Raw genomic sequence first — 9,826 nt, forward strand, 5'->3', positions numbered from 1 at the left:
GTAGTGCATATCATATGTCTCGATGCAGACAAATTTTTTTCAATTTTTTAATTTTATACTACTAGATTATTTCTTTATAATACTTTTATAAAATACTAATATAGTAATTTCTAGATAATAATTTTTTAATAATTATTAGTTTAGAAGTATTTGTACAATACACATTACTGCAAACAATTTAATATGCCCATTACAACAACTAAAATCTAGATGATTTAAGTTTCCATATATCTTATCTTCAATTTAAAATATTGCTCACCATCATGCACCATCAAGAAGTTGTGAATGGCTGATTTGATATCCAAGTATTAAAGTTTTGTGTACTTTGATTCTACGTTGCAGTCAGCAACCACTACCTGATAAATGCATGACATAAAGAAGTGAGGAAGAAGTGAGTACGTGAATTTAGTGCGGGAGCTGCACACCTTCCTAGGGCTCCAGTTTCGAAGTATGAACTTCCCCTTGGTTTCCATCCTTCATTCATCTCACACAGGCAGCGGCCAAGGCGATGCCAATTCCCCTCCCACCGCCAGGCCAAGAAGGCATGTGCCCTGCCCCCCTTTTTCTGAGTTTTTTTTGGTACCAAGTGCCCTTCCTTCGCGTTTGTCACGGGGTGGCAGCTAAGTAACCATGCCACTGTGGAGAGAAAGTTGGTGCCTGTTCATGAGGGTGGCAGTGTGCTGCCATTACGCGGCAAAGCATGTGATTTCCAGTCCAATGGCCTGAGTAAATTTATTGCATTCCAGAAATTTGCATGAGAAGTTTCATCCATGGATACTTCGTCTCCTCCTCTCCTATCAAAGTATTGCTGCATCTAAAACGAATTCAAAATAGCAGAGAAACCAATGCAGCCTCAGCACATGAATCATATGAATCATTACCAAGTTACAGATGGAAACAATGGAGAGAAAAGTTATTAATCAGCATGCGTATTGTTTGGAATGAAGCGAGTCGCTTAACATACTTTGTGTTAAAATATAGTTATATGATTTAGTGGAATATATCTTATTGATGCAACTTTTTAGTTAGAAAGATAAAAAAATCGTCATTAGGTTTTTCTAGAGGATATCCCGAGGATGTTAATTAAAAGGAAGTAACTGATTAGAGTAATAATCTAGCCGGAGAGACATGGAAGCAAGCTAAGAGAATAACAAAAAATAAAAAAATTATAAAAATAGTATTCTAGCTAACTTTTCTTTTCTTTTCTTTTCTTTTTATTAATTAAATAATAAAATTAATTATAATATATCTATTTATATTAATGAGGTCCGTCTTTATAAAATTCAGATCCGATTCTTTTTTAATTGAAAAATATTATAGCTTCTCTAAATTAGCCATGATTAATAGAAATAATCATGAAAAGTTAAAGTTATTCTAAAGCTAAAGCGCGATTTCTATAATAACTTTATCTTTAGTTATTTTGCTTAATTCCTTCTAAATTATGAGTTATATGGTGCTAAAAGTCCGTTTGAATTGCCTTTCACGCCTACTAGGGGTGTCACTTCTTATGACCAAGGAGAATGATATCACCATCTAGCTGAAGTCCCTATCTTAACGTAGCTTGGGCTGGGAATGACCTACTTTATCTAAAACAAGGACACAAACAGACGATGTCATCACACATGAGAAAAGAATTCAAGTAAATTTTGTTTTGGAGGGATGTACCTATAAATTACACAGTTTTGTGAAATTTCACAACTTTGTCAAGTAAGATCCACCATTGGAATAGTAAAGTAATTGTTAAATTCTTCATGCATTAGAAAGGCCATCACTAGCGATTAGAAACTTGCACGTAACAATATGCAATTTAGAACCTTTTTGGAGCAAGGCAGTTAACGAATTACTGGCTTAGTTGTTCTACCGGTTAAACCTCACGGTGCACAAACTTTCAACTCATTTAGTTCGCAGGAAGAATTTTTTTCACTAAAATATTTTTTCTGAAAAACTGATTCCTGAAAATATGATGCTCGAGAAAATAGTTTTGACATAGTTGGTTGATCATAGAAAAGTGATATATTCCAAAGTTGCTTATGTTTTTGTTGGGCATCTATTTTTTGGAAAAGTTACGTAAAATATCTATTATACCCTTAATAAAAGAAAAGACTTTATCCATGAATTTCGATGGCTTAAGAGTAATTTTAGAAAAAGAAAAAGATTCCAATTCCTAACTGATGGAAAAATAGTTTTTTCATGTTTTTCATGAAATGTGAAAATCTTATTTTTATAGAAATGCTTCTTTCTCATTTTTTTTCTTTAAAAGCTCCAATCAAACAAGAGGACTTTTTTTATTTTTCTAGTAACCATACTTTCTTTTTCTTATTTCTGCAAACCAAATGAATTTTTTATTCAAAACTACTTTTTAACCTTTCCCACTGTATTTTGTCAAAACTACCAAAATATTCCATCTCCTCAGCCAAATATTTGGACAATGATAAGGTAGATCAAATTAAGTATATAAAACTACTGATATGTTCATCTCATTCCCTAGTTAGATAATATGATATGACAGCCATATAGAAGTAAAAAAAAAAAAAAAAAAAAACCTTTTGAAAGTAAGAATTGATTATATCATATATAAAAGTTGTCATGTGATTAGATTAGATTTGCCTCGCCAAGAGCGATGAGCGCAACTAAAATTGAGCAGTGGTCATTGGAAGCAAATCATGAGGTCCCTACCATGAGTTATTCTGTCCTTAGATGCCACAATTAGAAATTGGTGCCAGTGAGATTTGTGAACAAGTTATCCTAGATATTGATGCAAGATAACAAAAGTCGTTGATGTCGACGTCAACCTTCAAGAACGATCTATGCAATTTGACAGTGGAAATTGTGCCCCGCAAAAAATCATAAATCATTATATCATAATAATGCAACTAGCGAAGTAAGTTCAATGATGCAATCAAAATATAAGTTAGCCAAGTGCAAATGTTATCATTTGCAGATTAATACTATATATTAATACTTTTATATTTCAATAGTGTAGATTATTTTTCATGGACAATCTAACACTTTAACCTACATGTAACATATAAAAATACTACTTTTTGCTACTTTTTGATTGTATATCCGTCATTGTTACCGGTAGTAGATATTATTTTGGTTATTCGTTGGATAGATCTTGGGTACTCATACAAAATCAAAAAATCAAGAAATTCAAATAATATATTCCAACTAGCTACTTTGGACGAGGTCCTGAGTTGTTGCAAATGATATCAAAGCGGACTCAATTTATAGCCTATGTGGACTAGAAAATATTACAGCATGGATCCATTAAGGTTGACTATGGTCCGATCGTGGTGCTTGTGATTAGATTTAAATTCTTAATTCGATAAGGATGTCAGAAGTTAATGTGGAAGTATGTGAAAACTCATATAAGTGTGTGTTTAGTCCAACATTGGTTATTTGCTGAGTACATATTGGGTACTTATACATCAAGAAACCTAAATAATACTTGTTGGCTAGTTTTTTTGGGTGAGGTTTTGTACTACTCTTGATAGAGGGAAAAATGGATCGTCCAGCCCACAACTAAAAGGCCGCCCAGTTTTGGCCCAGCAAACGCCAACGACAATTAGCTAAATCTTCGCTTCGGCGCAAGGTCAGCTCGTCTTTGGAACTCCTCCAAAGGCTTCACTAACTTTGGATATTCGTCGACTCCCCCAACTAAGCTCGGAGCATATTCGCCAGCTTCCTCGACCAAGCTCGGGGAGCTCCACCGAGCACGCTTCGGAATCTGGGAAGCCAGACTACTTTCAGTACCCGCCAAGCCGACCTCGTCAAACGCATGACGCGACTACTTAACGAACTCGGCCTCGCCAACGACCACACTCATGTGCAGGCCTACGCTCACCTACGTGGCTGTGCTTCACCACACTACCATGTCATGTCTCCATAACCGGCTAACAGCAATCAGACGACACCTTGACTACTCCGGCCATGCCCTGCCGTGACTGTCAACACCCCACCGTTCTCAAGAACGGGCTGTACCGTATGTCACCAGCCAGCCTGAGCTGCGCGCCTCTCATTATGAGGGCCGACAGTACCTCCGTCATCTAGGTCCCTCCACCGAGGCTATAAATAGCTCGTTCAGGTAATTTCAAAGGGACTTTTGGCTGGACCAACTTTACCCCACTCTAACTTGATCGTCGGAGGGTCCTCACCGGAAACACCGGTGAGGCCTTGTGCAGGTCCGCGGCCGTAGCGCAGGAGGTGGCTCCCGTCTTTCCCTCTCCACCACCGGTAGCTCCATCGGCTCCACCGGCGTGGCCACCGTCGAGCCAAATTTGAACCACGACAACTCCATTCATTATTTTTTTAGTATCAATGGTGAAGACCTCTATATAGACTTGATAAGAGATTAAGATCTACCAATGTATGGAGATATAATTGTTATTTGAAAAAAAAAGAAAAGAAAGCCTACTCATGCGAAAACAGGAGGAGCCGAAACGGCTAGCGGACTTAAGATGTGAAAACAAGATGGCTGTTAGTGTTTACGCGCCTAAGGTGTAATCATAATTACATTCTTTACGTATTGCTTCTACCAACCAAACAACAAATAGCACTTTTGGAATATTTTGTTGCCACGCCATCCAAATGTAGTACTTCTCCGCTGTTCGATCCGTTAAACCCAATCAAACCCCCGTTTTCTGCTCTTATTATTATGGTGAATAACTAAAGGCTACCACCGTCCTCTGCCTTCCATGCTTCCGAGGTAACCATCCAATCAATTGTATACAAACAAGCTGCTGACACTAGTATAATCACCTCCGGTGCACGTTACGAAAACTCTCGCCAAGCTTTCCAAACACAGGAACCTACCACGGCTTAGACCCATTTATCAATCCCTTGTTTCCACATTCCAAACACTTAAAGAAAGAAAAAAAAAACCCAGACTCCATTTTCTAGATTATAAGCTATTGGCTTCACCTCAGCAGCGATAGTCTGATAGTAAAAAGAGAGACGGCAAGTAAAGAAAGAGAGCTCGGATGATGGATCTAACACAAATGCAAAGAATAAGGTAAGCACAAAAAAAAGAGAGGAAGGAAGTGGCTTCCAACCAACGCCAACCTCACCATGGTCCCCACCTTCCTCTCTCTCTCTCTCTCTCTCTTTCTCTCTGTCTCCTTCCTTTATATGCATCCTTCTCCTCTCTCCACTCCCTCCACCTCCTGCTCCTCCCCTCACCACCACCACCGCCACCACCAAAGAGGTCCAAAGCCTTCCCGGGATCGGGTCATCGGCCCCAGTAAAGAGGTATCATGGCTCTTCTGACGGACACGAGCAAGACCACCAAGCTAGAACGGTATAACAGCTATCTCCGGCGAGTTAACAGCACGAAGCTCCTCGCCGCCTCCTGGAACTTCCTCTTCCGCGCCACCCTCCTGACCGCCATCGTCCTCATTCTCCTCTTCACCCTCCACTACCCTCCCCTCCTCGCAGGCCACCACCTCTCCGCCGCCTCCGCCCACTCCCACCGCAGCCTCCTCTCCTCCTCCTACGGCGGCTCCGCCTGGGAGCGCGACGTCCGGCGCTCCGCCACCCCACGCCGCCACGGCGGAATGACCGTCCTCGTCACCGGAGCCGCTGGCTTCGTCGGCACCCACTGCTCCCTTGCCCTCAAGAAGCGCGGCGACGGCGTCCTCGGCCTCGACAACTTTAACTCCTACTATGACCCCTCCCTCAAACGCTCCCGCCAAAATCTCCTCTCCCGCCGCGGCATCCTCGTCCTCGATGCCGACATCAACGACTCCAATCTCCTCATTAAACTGTTCGACGTCGTCCCCTTCTCCCACGTCCTCCATCTCGCCGCCCAGGCCGGCGTCCGCTACGCCATGCGTAATCCCCAATCCTACGTCGCCTCCAATGTCGCCGGCCTCGTCTCCCTCTTCGAGGTCGCATCCAAGCACGCCGACCCCCAACCCGCTATCGTCTGGGCCTCCTCCTCCTCCGTCTACGGCCTCAACACCGCCGTCCCCTTCTCCGAGCTCCACCGCACCGACCACCCCGCCTCCCTCTACGCCGCCACCAAGAAGGCGGGCGAGGCCATCGCCCACACCTACAACCACATCTACGGCCTCTCCATCACCGGCCTCCGCTTCTTCACCGTCTACGGGCCCTGGGGCCGCCCCGACATGGCTTACTTCTTCTTCACCAAATCCATCCTCTCCGGCGATGCCATTACCCTCTTCAAGACCCGCGACGGTGCCGACGTCCAGCGCGACTTCACCTACATCGACGACGTCGTCAAGGGCTGCCTCGGAGCGCTCGACACCGCCCAGAAGAGCACCGGCAGCAGGGGCGGAAAGAAGCACGGCCCCGCGCAGCTCAGGGTCTACAATCTCGGCAACACGTCGCCGGTGTCGGTGGGGAAGATGGTTGCTATCTTGGAAGAGTTGTTGGGGAAGAAGGCGAAGAAGAACGTCGTGACGATGCCGAGGAACGGCGACGTGCCGTACACCCATGCGAACGTTAGCTTGGCGGAGAAGGATTTCGGATACCGGCCAACGACCGACCTCGCCACCGGGCTCCGGCGGTTCGTGAAATGGTACGTGGAATACAACGGGGTGGCGGTTTCCCGTGCTAAGGGAAAGGGGAAGGGTGGCGTCCGCGAGGAGCGGAGGGGAGTGGATACAGCGGGGGTTGCATCGGCGTAGGATTCGACGGGTGTCGGTGGGCGACGCATGGACTTTGTAAGCGGGTACTATGATGCGTTTTATTAGGATCAAAGATTGTAATAAAGATGGCGATAGAAGGGAAAGCAGAAAAAGGCTGAATTAGAGGTCCTGGGATTGCAGAAGGATGACATCTCGGATCCTCTCTTTTTAGTTTTATTTCTTAAAAGTATTCTTGGTTAGTTTTCCAACGATCTGTGCAACTTTGTGGATTCTGTTTGTCAAAGGGAAAAAAAGAAAAAATGAAAAGGTTTTACTGTTGGATGTAAATCCATACAGTTTTAGTTTACGTGCATATTGGTCTCTTCTTATTCTACTTCTCTGTGATGTGATCCCCTGCTCCCTCTCTTTTTTACATCTCATTAATCAACTCAATTGGTAATTTATCAGTTAATTGGTTGGTTATCATTAGCTTTTGGTACTGGAGGTGGTGGTGGCAGTGGGAGTGGCTTTGAGAGAGATGTCCAGGATCTTTGTTCCCACTTCCATGTTACCTTCTCTGTTGCCGGAGTTGTATTGGCTCACCACTGAGAGCGGAAAACTTCAAATAAATAAATAAATAAATAAACAGAACATAAAGCTCTAAAAGCGATGCAACCACCAAGGGCGGAGCACTCACGGGATACCTCCGGCCATCCGTTGCCGGAACCCGGCGGCCCGCCGGCTAGATCCCCAGCCCTCCGTCTATCAGTCGCCGGAACTCAGCGAGTCGCTGCTTGGAACCAACCGGCAGCCATTGGTGTAGAAAGACCCCCGGTGGCGAAGCTGGCCTTCCTTCCATTTGAAGACGCCGTCGACGTTGATCCCGGAGGTGGCGGATCTCGTTGTAGTTCTTGAGGACCTCGGTGGGAGAGTGGTGGATTCGGTCGAGGGGTCGTCGGAGATGACGCAGTCGAGGAGGGGAACGAGGGCATGGAAGTGGTGGGGCCCGGGGGATGACGCCCCAGAATTTGGTAATGGAAGTCTGATGGTGCCTCGGATCTGAAGCATGTCTCTGAAAGTATGGTTGGTATCGGTCAAACTTCTGGTATGACTGTGGTTTTGTGTGACCGGTGAGCCGGAGATTTGAAGATATATTTTTTTTTTTTTTTTTGGACTAGTATGTCAAAAGATGAGGCTGGGCTTAGCTTTGGTCTCTTGGCTGAATGGCGAAATTATATATACAACACTAGCAGAGCAGAGGTAGTACAGCTGATGATTGGCTAATTTCGGACACTGAAAAGATCGAATTTTAAATAGACTTGGCCTGAGGCCCGATGATGGGGACATCAGCTAGGTCCCCATCTTATTTGCATATTTGTTTATTTTATTTCTAGGTTTATTTGCATTTAGGAGTTTATTTGTGGTTTATTTTATTTCTGGACTCATTTGCATTTTAGGGCTTATTTGTGGGTTTTATTTTGTGTAAGGGGTTTTATTTTAATTGTTCTTATGGGGCCCTAGTTATAGGGAACTTTATGTTGATTAGGGTTAATGAAGAATTAAGAAATTTTCTCCCCACCTATTCTCCTCCTCTCTTCTTCTCTTCTCCCTCTTCTCCTCCTCCTCCTCTTTCTCTTCTCCCTCTACTTCTGTTCTGATTTAAAATCCCACTGAAGTTTTCCTCCAGAATTGGTGCGGCATCAACTTGGTATCAGAGCCAGGCTGGTTTTGCCCCTGCTGCCAAAGCCCCGATCCAACAACAGCCTTCCTTTTCCATTGGTTTTCACGGTGCTTCAAGGAGAACAGGGCCTTTTCCTCTGTTAGTTCTGATCAAAAAAAAAAAAAAAGGATCTGTCGATCTCTCAGTTCTTACAAGAAGGAACAGAGGGGAACAAGCCCTGGTTCACCGGGCTGATCTTTCTTCTTTCCCTCTGTCAGATTCAAAAAAAAAAAAAAAACTTTCTGTAGCCGAGAGAGAAGACAGAACAACAGTCCCTATGCCGGATTCTCCCTGCCCGTCGTCGCACTTGATCCTGCCGCCGCCATCAGTCGTCGCCGTTTCCCCCACCACCGGCAACCACTGTCAGCCGGTGTATGGCCGAGCGTCGCCGGATCCCCGGACTCCTGTGGGCGCACGAGCTCTATGCCGTACCTCGACCACGGACACCGGAGCGTGTCGAAGGGCCACGAGTGACTCCTGCTGCCGGAAAGAGGAAGGGCGTCGCCGATCTATTTTCAACCTTGTCCCTCGGCACTGTCGACGCACCCGCCGACCACCGCGCACAAGGGAATCCCGGCCGCCACCACGACCAGCCGCCGCCTGTCGCCGCCGACAACGGGGCCACGGCTGCGATCTCCGTCGCCGTTCTGCTCGGCCGCTCCGCAACCACCGCCGAAGCGACCGGAACGCCCTCCCGAATCGATCGGGATATCCGCAGTCGTCCGAGATCATCTTCTTCGTCATCCGAGCCCGCGCCGCGCCGCTACGTTGTCCGGACCAGCTGCGACGCCACCGATCGAGGTGCCTCTTCCCCGCGGCCAACCACAGCGCCGCCCGAACCAGCCGCGACGCCGTTGGGCAGCCGGCAGACCACCCGAGCTCCGCCCGCTTCCTCCGAGCGTCGTCGTCTCCCTCCCCACCGAGCCGCGCCACCATGCCAATTCCGTCACACGCCACCGCCGCTACGCCCACCTCCGTTTGCCGCTGCACCAGACCGCCGCCTCCACCTTCTCCTTTCCCCTCCCCCCCCCCCCCCCCTTTGTTTCATTTCCCCTTGTTTCATTTCACCCCCTTTTCTCTCAAGCTGACTCCACCCGTGGACCGTCAGCAGGCCCACAACCCCTCTTCAAGCCCACGGCCCGCATGCCTTTCTGAACCCCACACCCACAAGGCCGCCAGCCCTTTGAGCCCAAGCCCAATCGGCTGCAGGTCCTCTTTCAGACCCGATCCAGGACCTCTTTTCAGCCCAGTACAGAAGTCCGAGAGCCCTTATGCTACAGATCCAGGCCCATCGCTCCAGTTAGCTCCACCCGGCGCCAGTTTCGTGTTCGAGAATCTACAACGGACGCTTCCGGTCGACTGCATCCGCCACAGGTAACAGGTTCTCCTTTCTTCTGGACTTGTTTATCTAATTATGTTCTAGTTCTCTTGCATGACAGTCCTATTTTGAAACTTATTTTCTTGTCGACCGGAAAACCTAGAACATTTACCACCACACCCATCCTACCCACCATTT

At 46.2% G+C, this 9,826-nt stretch overlaps 1 pseudogene across 1 annotated transcript; it reads left to right on the forward strand.

Moving 5' to 3' along the window:
- The first annotated feature begins 5,087 nt into the window (after nucleotides 1–5,087).
- LOC103709399 (UDP-glucuronate 4-epimerase 6 pseudogene) lies at nucleotides 5,088–6,957 on the forward strand (annotated as a pseudogene). The gene has a single exon (XR_015972069.2). The product of XR_015972069.2 is annotated as a UDP-glucuronate 4-epimerase 6 pseudogene (transcript).
- Nucleotides 6,958–9,826: the final 2,869 nt, after the last annotated feature.

Source organism: Phoenix dactylifera, chromosome 12 (assembly GCF_051530095.1).
Source record: "Phoenix dactylifera cultivar Ajwa chromosome 12, Ajwa_hap1_PhDact_Kaust_v1.1, whole genome shotgun sequence".
Taxonomy (NCBI): domain Eukaryota; kingdom Viridiplantae; phylum Streptophyta; class Magnoliopsida; order Arecales; family Arecaceae; genus Phoenix; species Phoenix dactylifera.